The sequence below is a fragment of the Schistocerca serialis genome, chromosome 7, assembly GCF_023864345.2.
Source record: "Schistocerca serialis cubense isolate TAMUIC-IGC-003099 chromosome 7, iqSchSeri2.2, whole genome shotgun sequence".
Taxonomy (NCBI): domain Eukaryota; kingdom Metazoa; phylum Arthropoda; class Insecta; order Orthoptera; family Acrididae; genus Schistocerca; species Schistocerca serialis.
In genome coordinates this window covers 18,213,624-18,229,419 of record NC_064644.1, presented here as the reverse complement: position 1 = coordinate 18,229,419, position 15,796 = coordinate 18,213,624, and the positions used below count along the sequence as shown (strand labels likewise).

Sequence of the window (15,796 nt, the reverse complement as noted above, 5' to 3'; positions counted from 1 at the left end):
GAAACGAAGACAGCCAACCGCTTTCTCTGCAATCGCTTTTGCGTAACTATCCCACTTCATATCACTTCGCTTTCTTGATCTGACCTATTCCGATAGCTGATCAATAGTGCTGCGTCCTAGAACCGGCAGTAGGCTATTTCTCCCCAATGTAATGGCTTGCGTGGACCTAAACTATCGGAGCAAAAGTATCCGGACACCTGTTAGTGGATATTAATACATTACTCGACATTAAAATTCCTAAACCAAGAAGAAATGCACATGATAAACGGGTATTCATTGGACAAATACATTATACTAGAACTGACATGCGATTACATTTTCACGCAATTTGGGTGCATAGATCCTGAGAAATCAGTACCCAGAACAACCACCTCTGGCCGTAATAACGGCCTTGATACGCCTGCGCATTGAGTCAAACACAGCTTGGATGGCGTGTACAGGTACAGTTGCCCATACAGCTTCAACACGATACCATAGTTCATCAAGAATATTGTGACAAGCCAGTTGCTCGGCCACCATTGACCAGACGTTTTCAATTGGTGAGAGATCTGGAGAATGTGCTGGCCAGGGCAGCAGTCGAACATTTTCTGTATCCAGAAAGGCCCATACAGGACCTGCAACATGCGGTCGTGCATTATCCCACTGAAATCAAGGGTTTCGCAGGGATCGAATGAAAGATAGAGCCACGTGTCGTAACACATCTGAAATGTAACGTCCACTGTTCAAAGTGCCGTCATTGCGAACAAGAGGTGACCGAGACGTGTAACCAATGGCACCCCATACCATCACTCCGGGTGATACGCTAGTATGGCGATGACGAATACACGCTTCCAATGCGCGTTCACCGCGATGTCGCCAAACAGGGATGCGACCATCATGCTGCCGTAAACAGAACCTGGATTCGTTCGAAATAATGACGTTTTGCCATTCGTGCACCCAGGTTCGTCGTTGAGTACACCATCGCAGGCGCTCCTGTCCGTGATGCAGCGTCAAGGGTATCTGCAGCCATGGTCTCCGAGCTGATAGTCCATGCTGCTGCAAACGTCGTCGAACTGTTCGAGCAGATGGTTGTTGTCTTGCAAACGTCCCCATCTGTTGACTCAGGGATCGAGACGTGGCTGCACGATCCGTTACAGCTATGCGGATAAGATGCGTGCCATCTCGACGGCTACTGATACGAGGCCGTTGGTATCCAGCACCGCGTTCCGTATTACCCTCCTGAACCCACCGATTCCATATTCTGCTAAGTCATTGGATCTCGACCAACGCGAGCAGCATTGTTGCGATACGATAAACCGTAATCGCGATAGGCTACAATCCGACCTTTATCAAAGTCGGTAACGTGATGGTACGCGTTTCTCCTCCTTACACGAGGCATCACAACAACGTTTCACCAGGCAACGCCGGTCAACTGCTGTTTGTGTATGAGAAATCGGTTGGAAACTTTCCTCATGTCAGCATGTTACAGGTGTCGCCACCGGCGCCAAGCTTGTGTGAATGCTCTGCAAAGCTAATCATTTGCGTATAACAGCATCTTCTTACTGTCGGTTAAATTTCGCGTCTGTAGCACGTCGCCTTTATGTTGGCTTGAACGCTGCTGGAGACACTTCCAGTGGGGTATCTGAAGCTCTGTGGAGGAATGACAGTTCATTCTTCCTCGAGAGCCGAAACCGGAGAAAGTGGTGATGCTGGGCGCTGGGGACAGGAGTGAAATCGACTACTTAATAGGCAGTCAAATGAAAACGATCGTTGACTAGAGAGGGTTACGTTCGATTGCTGGGAGACCATTTGCAGCCGTTCGTGTACTTGATGTTCCCAAACAAAGATGGAGTTGTTGTGGATGACAACGCGCTATGTCACTGAGCCACAGTTGTTAGCGATTGGTTTCACGAACACGCTGGACAATTCGAGCGAATGATTTGGCTACCCACATTGCCCAACACAAATCCCATCGAATATTAATGGGACACAATCGAGAGGTGAGTTCGTGCACAAAATCCAGCACCGACAACATTCTCTCAATTATGGACGGCTGTAGAGGCAGCGTGGTTCGGTATAGCTGCAGCGGACTTGCAGTCACGTCGTACTGCTGCACTACGCCGGACAAAAGGCAGTCCGACACGATATCACGAGGTGTCCTGTGACCATCAACAGGCAAGGAACAACCTCAAATGTGTTTCTGGAAGGAGTCAAAGTAGAATCTGTTTCACATTTCAAGCACCTAGGAAGCATGATCTCGAAAGACACCACCATTAAGCAGGGAATACTCAGCACGATCCAGTTTTTACAGGCAAATCAGACATCTTCTCTGGGATAATAAAATGCCACGTAAAGCAAAAGCGAGCATGTACCACACCTGTTTCGTAACAATCAAATGGCTCTGAGCACTATGGGACTTAACTTCTGCCGGCCGAAGTGGCCGTGCGGTTAAAGGCGCTGCAGTCTGGAACCGCAAGACCGCTACGGTCGCAGGTTCGAATCCTGCCTCGGGCATGGATGTTTGTGATGTCCTTAGGTTAGTTAGGTTTAACTAGTTCTAAGTTCTTGGGGACTAATGACCTCAGCAGTTGAGTCCCATAGTGCTCAGAGCCACTTAACTTCTAACGTCATCAGTCCCCTAGAACTTAGAACTACTTAAACTTAACTGACCTACGGACATCACACACATCCATGTCCCAGGCAGGATTCGAACCTGTGACCGTAGCGGTCGCGCGGTTCCAGACTGTAGCACCTAGAAGGGCTCGGCCACCCCGGCCGGCTGTAGAACTATCACATGCTTTAGAAACATGCACCATACTAAACAAAGATCTGAGCAGAATTCGGGCAATAGAAGTGAGATTCATTGGAACTATGGACCAAACAGCTAGAATGGACAAAATCAGGAATGAGGTGGGCCAGCCGGTGTGGCCGAGCGGTTCTAGGCGCTTCAGTCTGGAACCGTACGACCGCTACGGTCGCAGGTTCGACTCCTGCCTCGGGCACGGATGTGTGTGATGTCCTTAGGTTAGTTAGGTTTAAGTAGTTTTAAGTTCTAGGTGACTGATGAACTCAGATGTTAAGTCCCATAGTGCTCAGAGCCATTTTTTTTAATGAGGTGAATAGAAAAGTAGCTCATATTGAGGTTACTGTAACCAGTGTCATAAAGAAATGCAGGCTTCCGTGGTACGGGCAAATAATGTGCATGAACAGCCAGAGACCTGCCAAAAAGTCTTTGAAACTGAACCTCGTTGGAAGAAGACCCAGGGGAAGACCAAGAAAACGCTGGATGGAGACTGTAAGATCAGATGTGGAGGAGAAACGACACGAGTTGGAAGCTGGCCTGAGTCACAGCGATAGGATTTACGTCGGGGGACGTCCATTCGCCGAATATCCTCCTGTTCCAAGAGGTCCTCCACCTGCGGTGTTCGATTCGGTCGCGCAGTGCCACTCATTAGAATGAAACCAGAGCCGAGTGCACCCCTGAAAAGACGCTAATGGGAAAGGAGTACGGTGTCACAACAACGGTGACCTGTGAGCGTACTGTGTTCAATGATCTGGAGGTCACTACATCTCGCCCATGCAACGTCATCCCTCTGCAGACCGTAACACCTGGACCACCACACGATGATGTTCGAGAATGTTCCTGGATGGATTACATGTTCCCACCTCTCGTCATATGAGGGTACGTCCAACATCGTTGGGCGTAAGGATTTTGTAAGTGGAGGTCTTATATTGTGGGAAAGCATAATGCTGCGTGGGCGTGCGGACCTCCAAATCTTTGGATACGGTAGACTCACCAGTCATCGCTGTTGTGATACCTTTCCCATGTGCGTCTTTTCAGGGGTGCATTCAGACCACGCTAGATTTTTATGCGACCGCATGGAATGAGGTGGAGGAGCTCTTGGAACGAGAGAATATCCAGTGATGTGACTGACCTACACGTTTCCCAGACTTCAGTCCCCGCGAGCACGTGTGGGGTGTGGTGGGGAGACGCCCACATGCGCCATCGACCATCCACCACTTGTCAACAGCGCTGATGGAGGAATCAAACACCGTGCCGCAGGAACTCCTTACCATTTTGCGGCCTGTATGGGAGCACGTTGTAGAGTTTGCATTGCCGTGGTGGTGGTGGTTGTTGGGATGTTTAAGGGGGACTAAACAGGCATTGCCGTGCATCGTGGCCACACAACCTATTAAAAAGCATCTAACGCATTTTGTAACGTCCATCATAAATCGCGGTGACTTTAGTACAATTACTGTCTATTTAAAGTGTCAATTCTGTTTCTTCCAGTCCGTATTCAGGTTTCATCGAACTATGTTACTTTACAGTGACACTCGTGCGAAAGTTACTTTCGTCCTTAAGTTTTGGACATTAGTGTAGGAACTTCAGTCACCAGTCGCTTAGACGAGAAACAAGTAATGTCTACACTGTTATATTTAAGTGTATTACAATTTACCCGAAAATGTCTTTCTACGAAGGTAATCCCAAAAGTAAGGTCTCCTATTTTTTATAAGTACATAGACCTGTTTATTTCTACAATGGTTTACATCAGTTTACAGCGTGAACATTTAGCTGTTTTTCGACATAATCACCATTTCTGTCGATGCATTTTTGTAGACGATGTGGCAGTTTTTTTATGCCCATGTCGTACCAGCTCGCCACCGTGCTGTTCAGAAAGTTATAAGTTCTTTCACCTCGTCATCGGAGCTGAATCGCTTTCCGGCCAAATGTTCTTTTAACCTAGGGAACAGGTGATATTTACTGGGCTGGTGATTATGTTCCACTGAAACTATTGCAGGAGAGCAACGGTTTGCCGAGCGATGTGCGGGCGAGCGTTTGTTGTCATGGAGAACGTGTACGCCCTTGCTCAACATTCCTTTTCTCCGGTTCTGAATTGCCCGTTTGAGTTTTTTCAGAGTCTCACAGTGCCTGTCAGCGTTAATTGTGGTCCCAGCGATTCAGCTCCGACGACGAGGTGAAAGAAGAGGTTCATAACTTTCTAAACAGCATGGCGGCGAGCTGGTATGACATGGCATACAAAAACTGTCACAGCGTTACGAAAGTGCATCGACAGAAATGGTGATTATGTCAAAAAATAGCTAAATGTTCAAGCTGTAAACTGATATAAACCATTGCAGAAATAAACAGGTCTATGTACTTATAAAAAAATAGGAGACCTTACTTTTGGGATATACCCTCGTATATGTGGTGTTAGAGTATTTCAGAAGTTTGCCTGTACGCAATACTGCGACGATCTCAACTGAACCAGCACGTGTTTTGACAACTGGGTTCTCTCTTCTGATGCAGGCCCAGTCGTCCAAAGCTGCACTCCCTGTCTAGTCCAGTTGCTGTGGATTGCCTTTGCTGGCGAACCTTCTGTCGGGTGGTGAGTACCTGCAAACAAGATTCATTACTGTGGCAATGCCTATTTTGACTGTAGTTTAATTTTATTACTTGCTACTGTTACTTGTAACAAATTTGGCAAACTATGGTGCAGTTATGAGAGAACATAGCTCATACACCAAGCACATACTTGTACAAAATAATGTGTGTAAATGCAAGATTAGATATAGTCTGTTTACAATGCCCTTAGAACTTGAGTGCCACCTACGTTCGTGTCCCATATGTGTTTAGTAAATTCAGACTCTATATAGCGTCAAACAGCAAAAATCGTTGGTCTGTTCTCATGTTTTTCATTTTTCAATCTCCAATATGTCGATAATTTCATTTTCCTTCTTTGGGAGAGACGTACTGCCCAATGCTCTAAATGATAAACGAAGCAGCGATGATTTTTTATAAGACAAACACATCAGAAAATTTTATATACGCTATATTGTATAAATGTTATAGAAGGGCAGCGACTGTGACCGTACTCAATCACGAATCGATGCACTCGCTACCTTGGTAATATTGGATGTAGAATCTATGCGCAAATGGAATTCTAGCGTACGAAGGAATTGGAGGATGGCGCGAAAACGTGTTGAACTGCCGCCTGCGACCTAACATCCCAAAGATGTTCGGGCTCACATGCGGTTCGTCTTCATCGAAATGTCTTGGCTCAAACTCGTCTAGGGGTTGAATCGCACGTGTCACATTACACGCTCTAAATTAGACTCTTGTGACCCTTTGGTCAAACTGTGATGGCAAGTTTGCCAAATACAAATTTAATACAACCTATAATAACAGTAATAATAATATCGGGAACTATATTAACTACCCGTGAATGATGTAGGCCACGCAGTTGCGATTTGACTAGAATAATGTTTATTCAGAAAGAACACTAATAGCGAAAGTGGTCGTATTTAGAATTGCTATTACACTAGAGCGCATACCCATTTGACACAGTGCGATCATTCACAATCTCATCGCGAAACACAATACTCCACCTCCATATTTACACGAAAAGTTCCCTTTCCTGAAGCCGTTCATCTGATTGCCTAAAGCTTATTCTACATTATTTTACATTTTAACATATTTTAAAAATCAAAGCTTGACCACTTTCACGTTCTAAGGAAAGTAACAATAATATCCATTACATAATAAACATAAAATTCTTTTACATAAAACCAATACAATTTTGTTCTTAGCTTTGAATGCCACGGCCAGTAGCCTTGCACCAATGTGCTTTCTGATAAATAAATAAAGAACAAAAATAACTATTATGCACTAAACTTTACAACAAATATTCTATTACCTAATGATTCAATAAGGTGTCATGCTGTCATTGTTCATTGTGTTTTGTGTGGAGGAAATGATGATCTGGTGCTTAATTGAAAATAGTGATAATTTAAATTTACTATATCTTTTAAACAAATAAAGTTACAGAGTTGATATTTACAACGTTTGTCATTTTAATGACGCGCTTCTGTATTAAATGTTATCGTTAAGATCGACCAAAGCGTTCAGATTTTAGCATTCAGGTCTTTGTTACAAAACTTGCTAATTTCACTTTAACAGTAAATCCTAAACTATTGTAGATACGATCAATATTCAAGTTTTATTGGGATCGCCATGAAAATTTATGGAGGATGGCAGATTAAAATTACTGTGGCTTCATTCCCTCAACTGCTACAGAATTAAGTGGTTTCCATAAATGTTTCCCTTTATGACCGATCTTAGGTCCACCATATTTAACACTGCTACGTCTCGCTGGCCACAAACAGCTTCTACTGGGTTTCCCTATGACGTAGGTTCTCGTCTGTCTCAGTTGCACACTGCAGCGCTTAGGCCTCAATAGACAATAGACGCCTGTGAGTTTCCCCATCTCGTGGTGAATCTGCGCCCTTTGTGGCACGCGGTCCTGGACGACAGGGTACGTTTCACAATTCCTGTGAGGTGACTCTTTCTGCCATATGCTTAAATGAGAGCGAAGTGCTCGTTAACTCACACGCCTGCCATACAACTTCCTTATACATGAGAATGTATCTGCGTTTCCTGGTTAAAATTAGTCGTACAGCCACAGTAGTTCCTGAGCTTGTAAAAAGCTGTAAAATCCCAGGTATCGACGTCGGTCGGTGAGGCCTGGCACGAAGTCGGCAATGCAAAACGTCCCAAAGGTGTTCTGTAGGATTCAGGTCAGGACTCTGTGCAGGCCAGTCCATTACAGGGATGTTATTGTGGTGTACCCACTCCGCCGCAGGCCGTGCGTTATGAATAGGTGCTCGATCGTTTTGAAAGATGGAATCGCCGTCCCCGAATTGCTCTTCAACAGTGGGAAGCAAGAAGGTGCTTAAAACATCAATGTAGCCCTGTGCTGTGATAGTGCCACGCAAAACAACAAGGGGTGCAAGCCCCCTCCATGAAAAACAGGACCACACCGTAACACCACCGCCTCCGAATTTTACTGTTGGCACTACACACGCTGGCAGATGGCGTTCACCGCGCATTCACTATAGCCACCCTCTGACATCGGATCGCCACATTGTGTATTATTCGATACTCCACACAACGTTATACCACTGTTCAATCGTCCAATGTTTCTGCTCCTTAAACCAAGCGAGGCGTCGTTTGGCATTTACCGGCGTGATATGTAGCTTATGAGCAGCCGCTCGACCATTACATCCAAGTTTTCTCACCTCCCGCCTAACTGTCACAATACTTACAGTGGATACTGATGCAGTTTGGAATTCCTGTGTGATGGCCTGGATAGATGTCTACCTATTACAGATTACGACCCTCTTCAACTGTAGCAGGAAGTGTGAGGGTCCTGTCTGTGTCGCAGCGTCATATAGGGTGACAATTATTGAACAATGTAAAATAAAATCGTCATAACTTACGAACGGTTTGCATTAGGATGTTCAAACTGCACGGTTGGCCTCGGCGCATGATGGGAAGTACTGTGCGCTGTATGTTTTGGTTTAGCGACGAAGCCCACTTTCATTTGGATGGGTTCGTCAATAAGCAAAATTGTCACATTTGGCGGATTGAGAATCAGCATTTCATGATCGAGAAGTCGCGTCACCCTGTGTGCTGTGTAGTGTTCAGTCACGCTGTAATCATTGCGATATACCTTGATGGCACGGTGATTACCGACCGGTACGTGAAGGTTTTTCAAGGTGATTTTATCTCCATTACCCAAAGTGACCTTGATTTCGACAAGACGTGTTTCATGAAAGCGGAGCTCGACCCGATTGAAACAGGAGTGTGTTTGATGTACTGGAAGAGCACTTTGGGGACCGAATTCTGACTCTGTGGTATCCAGAGGGCACTGGCATGGGCCTCGACTGGCCGCCATATTCTCCGGGGGTGAACACTTGGGACTTCATTTTGTTGCGGATATATTAAAGACAAGGTGTACAGAAATAACCCCAAACCATTGCCGAGCTGAAAACAGCCATTCAGGAGGTCACCGACAGCATCGATGTTCCGACACTTCAGCGGGTCATGGAGAATTTCGCTGTTCGTCCGCGCATACCATCGCCAATGATGGCAGGCATATTGAACATCTCATAACCTAAATGCGAATATCTGTAGTGGCGTTTACGTATTGAATGAAGTGTGTACAGCCCGTAGTTCGTTACTAATTTAAGTTTTCATGTAGCTCAATAATTGTCACCGTGTAGCTCAGCATAGGAGATCTGAAAATGTCCATCCACCTGGCGTCTTCAAATGGTGTTCTCGTTCCTGCATACCTGTAGAAGTAGCACTCATATCGCGGATCCGGTCTTCCTGTCGTGAGGCTATAATAGTCACTAGCGAGTTGCCTACACCTCACTATGGCGTTAAATGAAAATCCAAAGATTACTGGGAGGCCAGAGGGGTTTCATTAGTACTAGCCCGCCGGGGTGGCCGAGCGGTTCTAGGCGCTACAGTCTGGAACCGCGCGACCGCTACGGTCACAGGTTCGAATCCTGCCTGGGGCATGGATGTGTGTGGTGTCATTAGGTGAGTTAGGTTTAAATAGTTCTAAGTTCTAGGGGACTGATGACCTCAGATGTTAAGTCCCATAGTGCTCAGGGCCATTTGAACCATTAGTACTTGCCGCAGAGGGAGCCATAAAGTGATGTCATAATTTGTAACAAACGTACGCCCACGAATTCAGAAATGTTACGCTTCTAATACTTGTGTGTTAAAAACGTGCAACAAGGTGTCAATAAAATTTTACTTCCTAAACTCTTCTCATAGTATTGCTTGTATTGCTTGGAGAGTCGTGATTTCTTCAGCCCTTATTTTTGCCTTGTCATCATTACGACTTCGCTGTGCGAGTCCGCATCGAGAACTGAAGCAGGTGGCGCGAATCACTTCGCTGGGCGTGCTTTTAGCGGGAAGCCGAAGACACACAAACGAATTCGTTTGCCTCTCGGTATTCAAATGTTATTGAAATTAAATAGTAAAATGAAAGTCTGGACTGAATGCACAGTAGCTTCTTACTGATTGGTTTTCCCATATATTTATTAGCGAAGTCTGAATTACAATTTACCAAAGATTAATAAATAAAAATATGTGGTCTGGCGCACTGGCGCAAGGGTAATCCTCCATTATTGTGTTGCGGCGGGCGGCAGCCAACCAAATTGTACAACTACTAAGATGACCCAATTTCCCACGGAAGTGGTACTCTGTGTTCCAACTGCTGCTTGCAGCTCACTCTACCCTCGTATGTCATCTAATGGATTTTCTCGCAACCAAGAAGTGAAGCAGGGGATATTAATATTGAGGCTCCGAGAACCAGAAATGTTGCACTACGACAGTAGACCCGTACCTGAAAACAGACAAAAAAATTAATTGCGTAACTAACTTTATTTTTTTCGCGGCGATAGTTAAAAGCTGGTGACTACCTCCCTGTGGCTTACGCAGTCGCATAGGTCATACGTTGCGGCCGCCTTCTGCAGCCGTGGTGCCCGCTCGAAGTCGGCGAGGCGCAGCGGCAGAGTCCAAGGCCGGCGTGTGCCGGCCAGCCAGTCAGCGGGTGTCTTCTTCTTCTTCTGCCTGCCTCGCTTGTGCAACGTGCGCAGCAGCCGCACCCGGCCACTCTGCCAGCGCAGCACCTGTTGAGAGCAGTTCAGCAAGCTGGTGTTTGGACAGCTGTCCACTGGACGCCCCTCACACCCCCTCTTCCTCAGTCTGATACTCAGCTCGTCCAGTTATAATGTCATCCAGCCTTCCAAGCCATCTTATTCACCCTCTTCTGCCACTCCAATATTTGCTTCCACGATTCTTCTTTGCAAGCAGTTTCTTCGCACTACATGTTCCAGCCACGATGTGGGTTCTTGTCATTTCCACTTCTCTTCTTTCCCCTCCCATTTGAAAAAGCATTCCTTCATTCGTCATTCTCCGAATGCTTTTCACTTTTGCCAGAAGTTTACACAAGCTCATTTCAAATCTGCCAGGTAATTGAAAATTGTTGCGATGCCGCCTTGAGCAGTTGGTAAGGTAAGTTTTAGTCGTCTGACCATCGTCAGGTTCCAGCGTACCAAACAGCCGCGCGGGGTAGCCGCACGGTTTAAGGCGCCTTGCCACGGGTCGCGCTGCTCCCCCTGTCGGAGGTTCAAGTCCTCCCTCAGGCATGGATGTGTGTGTTGTCGTCAGCGTAAGTTAGTTTCAGTTAGATTGAGTAGTGTGTAAGCCTAGCGACCCATGACCTCAGCCGTGCAGGGTAGCCGATCGGTCTGAGGCGCCTTGCCACGGTCTGGGCGGCTCCCCCCATCGGATGTTAAGAGTCCTCCCTCGGGCATGGGTGTGTGTGTTGTCCTTAGAGTAAGTTACTTTAAGTTAGATTCAGTAGTGCGTAAGCTTAGGGGCCTATGACCTCAGCAGTTTGGTCTCACAAGACCTTACCACAAATTTCCAAATTGCGATGACCTCAGCAGTTTTGTCCCATAGGAACTTACCACCACCTCTGTACCAAACAAAATAATACACAAGTAGCATTGTAGGCTTAAACTGTCACGAATCTGTTAACTGATCTGAATTTTAATGACAACACACACTTAAATTCTTGTATTGCCACCTTGAGCTGATGGTAAAGTACTTAATTTTATACAGCCAGTTTCAGTCATTAGGTTCCAGTATACCAAACAAATTAATACACAAGTCACATTAAAGGGTTAAACTGTCACGAATCTGTTAACTAATGTGAATTTTAATGACAACACACACGTAGTAAGGTGTCACATATTCACATAAAACTATTCACACTATCATTTAGACGAAATATAAAATCGTAATCTTCATCTGATAAAACCACGAATAATGCATTGGAAATAAAAGTGCAGGGTGAATCAAAAAGGACTTTACAACTTTGGAATGTTATAGAAATTTACTAGGATAATTTCCAGAATCGATAGATGTGTCATTTTCTATCAAACAACTTTAAGTTCGATGCATGTCTTGCATGAGTGCACCATTCCGCCACCAGGAGCGCCAGTGTTGTAGCAGCAGTTAAAATGGCTACTTTCATTGGTGCGGAGCGTGCTCGCTGTGTGTTTTGATTTCATGAAACGAATTCTGCAACATCTGTTCTGCGTAAACCACGCACCGAAAGCTCTAAAGAACCTCCAAGCAGGCAGCGAAAATCTACATGCAACCACCGAACACGTTCGTCTCAGCGTCAGAATTAATATGTTTCGCGTCCTTAATAAACTGAAAGTGTACGACCCTTTCTTCTTCATGGAGAAAACTGTCACTGCTGTTGTGTATCTGTGTATGGTCGAAAACTTTTTGACTCCACAGATCGATGAAGATGGCATAGTCGCACCGAATATGCTAAAGAACCTCCAAGTAGGCAGCGAAAATCTAAATGCAACCCTAGAACACGTTCGTGACAGCCTCAAAGTTAATGTGTTTTGTGCCCTTAGCAAACTGAAAGTGTACGACCCTTTCTTCTTCATGGAGAAAACTATCACTGGAATTGTGTCTCAGGATATGCTTCAAAACTTTTTTAATTCCACAGATCGATGAAGATGGTCGAGATGGGATGCTTTACTACCAGCAAGACGGTGCACCGCGTCATTTCGTCACTGAAGTTCGAGGTTTACTCGATATCGCTCACCAGATTTGACACCACTGGATTTCCTTCTCTGGGGTTTCAGTAAAGAAACGTACCAAACAGTTTCACCAACCTGAAAACTCGAATGTACGCCGCCGCTGCATAAGTTACGCCCAGTCTGCTGCAACAAGTGTGGGAAGAAATTGATTACCAGTGCGATGTTTGTACCCTCACAAATACTAGTCACAGCGAACCAAAAAGACGCTTGACACTTCTATGTGGAACTTGAGGTTGTTTGCTACAAAGTGACAGATCTACCGAATCTGTAAGTTATCTAAAACTTTCGTACCATTCAAAGCTATAAAGCCCTTTGTGACTCACCCTTTGTATTATAACACAGAGATGTGATTCATTACGAAATCCACGTACCATAAAGACGTAAATTATTCACATTTGTACAGAGTTACCTCTTATCATATCGTAATATAAATTACGTAGTAAATCTATAAAAACTGCGCTAGGGAGTGTACACATTCATGTTAAAACTGTAGCGACTGAACAGCTGATCACTGTTTGCTGGTAGAGCCAAAGAGGTCTACATACATCGATAGCGATATACACTAGAATCATACGATTACTAAACTGGACGTTGTCTGCTACGATAAGTACATGTGACAGTCGTAACAGTGACCTATATGTTACATCTCATAAAAATTTGCGCGTGTTACAATCACAGTTGCGGTGACAGAAAAAAAAATATATATAGTAATAGCTAACATGTACTCACAAACACTACTGTGAAACGAGCTGCTTCCTGCGTTTAGTAACTTTTGTGGAGCAGGCCATAGAGATACGTACAATATACAGCTAGCGGAATCGTCTAAATACACTCCTGGAAATTGAAATAAGAACACCGTGAATTCATTGTCCCAGGAAGGGGAAACTTTATTGACACATTCCTGGGGTCAGATACATCACATGATCACACTGACAGAACCACAGGCACATAGACACAGGCAACAGAGCATGCACAATGTCGGCACTAGTACAGTGTATATCCACCTTTCGCAGCAATGCAGGCTGCTATTCTCCCATGGAGACGATCGTAGAGATGCTGGATGTAGTCCTGTGGAACGGCTTGCCATGCCATTTCCACCTGGCGCCTCAGTTGGACCAGCGTTCGTGCTGGACGTGCAGACCGCGTGAGACGACGCTTCATCCAGTCCCAAACATGCTCAATGGGGGACAGATCCGGAGATCTTGCTGGCCAGGGTAGTTAACTTACACCTTCTAGAGCACGTTGGGTGGCACGGGATACATGCGGACGTGCATTGTCCTGTTGGAACAGCAAGTTCCCTTGCCGGTCTAGGAATGGTAGAACGATGGGTTCGATGACGGTTTGGATGTACCGTGCACTATTCCGTGTCCCCTCGACGATCACCAGTGGTGTACGGCCAGTGTAGGAGATCGCTCCCCACACCATGATGCCGGGTGTTGGCCCTGTGTGCCTCGGTCGTATGCAGTCCTGATTGTGGCGCTCACCTGCACGGCGCCAAACACGCATACGACCATCATTGGCACCAAGGCAGAAGCGACTCTCATCGCTGAAGACGACACGTCTCCATTCGTCCCTCCATTCACGCCTGTCGCGACACCACTGGAGGCGGGCTGCACGATGTTGGGGCGTGAGCGGAAGACGGCCTAACGGTGTGCGGGACCGTAGCCCAGCTTCATGGAGACGGTTGCGAATGGTCCTCGCCGATACCCCAGGAGCAACAGTGTCCCTAATTTGCTGGGAAGTGGCGGTGCGGTCCCCTACGGCACTGCGTAGGATCCTACGGTCTTCGCGTGCATCCGTGCGTCGCTGCGGTCCGGTCCCAGGTCGACGGGCACGTGCACCTTCCGCCGACCACTGGCGACAACATCGATGTACTGTGGAGACCTCACGCCCCACGTGTTGAGCAATTCGGCGGTACGTCCACCCGGCCTCCCGCATGCCCACTATACGCCGTCGCTCAAAGTCCGTCAACTTCACATACGGTTCACGTCCACGCTGTCGCGGCATGCTACCAGTGTTAAAGACTGCGATGGAGCTCCGTATGCCACGGCAAACTGGCTGACACTGACGGCGGCGGTGCACAAATGCTGCGCAGCTAGCGCCATTCGACGGCAAACACCGCGGTTCCTGGTGTGTCCGCTGTGCCGTGCGTGTGATCATTGCTTGTACAGCCCTCTCGCAGTGTCCGGAGCAAGTATGGTGGGTCTGACACACCGGTGTCAATGTGTTCTTTTTTCCATTTTCAGGAGTGTATATACACAGTAACAGATGTAACAAGCTCAGTTTCTCGGACAAGTTTTATATGAGCATCTTACTTACCACGTTAAAGCGGCAGTTGCGTGTATTGGACAAACAGCTATATCAGCATCTCTCTTAACACATTAAAACAGCAGCTGCATGTAAGCCTCATTTGAATTGTGGGTAGTTCCCGCAATGGACCAGGAATTGCTCCATTATTTACTTCGCAACAGATGATCAAACTGACAGCAAAACGCAACATAAACTAGGTAATGGCCACTGCATTGTTTGAAGCCTTACACAACAGTATTGTTGGTATTATTATTATTATTATTATTATTATTATTATTGGTGGCTGTGAACAGACACAAAGCATTGGCATCCTAGAGTCTATCAGTTTCTGCCAGTTTAGAAGTAATGAGTCCACCATTCAAGTGATTTACAAACAATAAGCATAGTGCACACATTTTAGCTTGACTGATTTTAAACGGAGCCGTAGGGTGTGGGTGAAGCAAGTGTCGCTAGCGAGAGGAGTAGTGCAGAAATAGTATGTTTTATGGAAAGTGTATACCGACAGTGTGGGTAGTTAGCTTTCTCTTCTGACAGGGAGTTGTAGATAGCGTTCACGATACACTGAGAATTGCTTCGTGATTCCGTGAAACAAGGTCGTCAGGTATAAGCAGTAGCATTCGATTCATTGACTCATTACTTTTTAGTACACTGAAACACCTACAAAAACTAGGTATCATTACCTACGTCATTTTAAAAATAAGTGTGTACAAAGAAAATTTTTTCCGCTTCTAAAGTTGATGGTGGGGTGTGGAGGTGGAGGATGGAGTGGGGATACACCAGCTAATATCAGACTGCACTCAGGGGTGATGGTCTGAAAAAGGTTAGGTTAGGAGCCACAGTCCTATGCAATATATCAACACGGCTATTCGAGCAAGCTGTTCCGGCTACTGGGATAGTTTTATTAAGTAAACAGTTGTGACGAAATTAGCAAGTGACCTCATAAATAGAGATGGAGGTTCCCGCTTAAATTCTGCGTGGAATTCCGCTGTCGCCGTTTTCAAACAACTGAGGAACAGAGCTGATG

At 45.9% G+C, this 15,796-nt stretch overlaps 1 protein-coding gene across 3 annotated transcripts in view; it reads left to right on the top strand.

Annotated features, from left to right (window-relative positions):
- Window positions 1-15,796, top strand: part of LOC126412623 (torso-like protein) — a 518,977-nt gene that overhangs the window by 192,404 nt on the left and 310,777 nt on the right. For all 3 annotated transcript variants that reach the window (XM_050082296.1, XM_050082297.1, XM_050082298.1), the window contains exon 2: window positions 5,288-5,366. The gene's annotated coding sequence lies outside the window, so the exon portion shown is untranslated. The remainder of the gene's footprint in view (window positions 1-5,287; window positions 5,367-15,796) is intronic.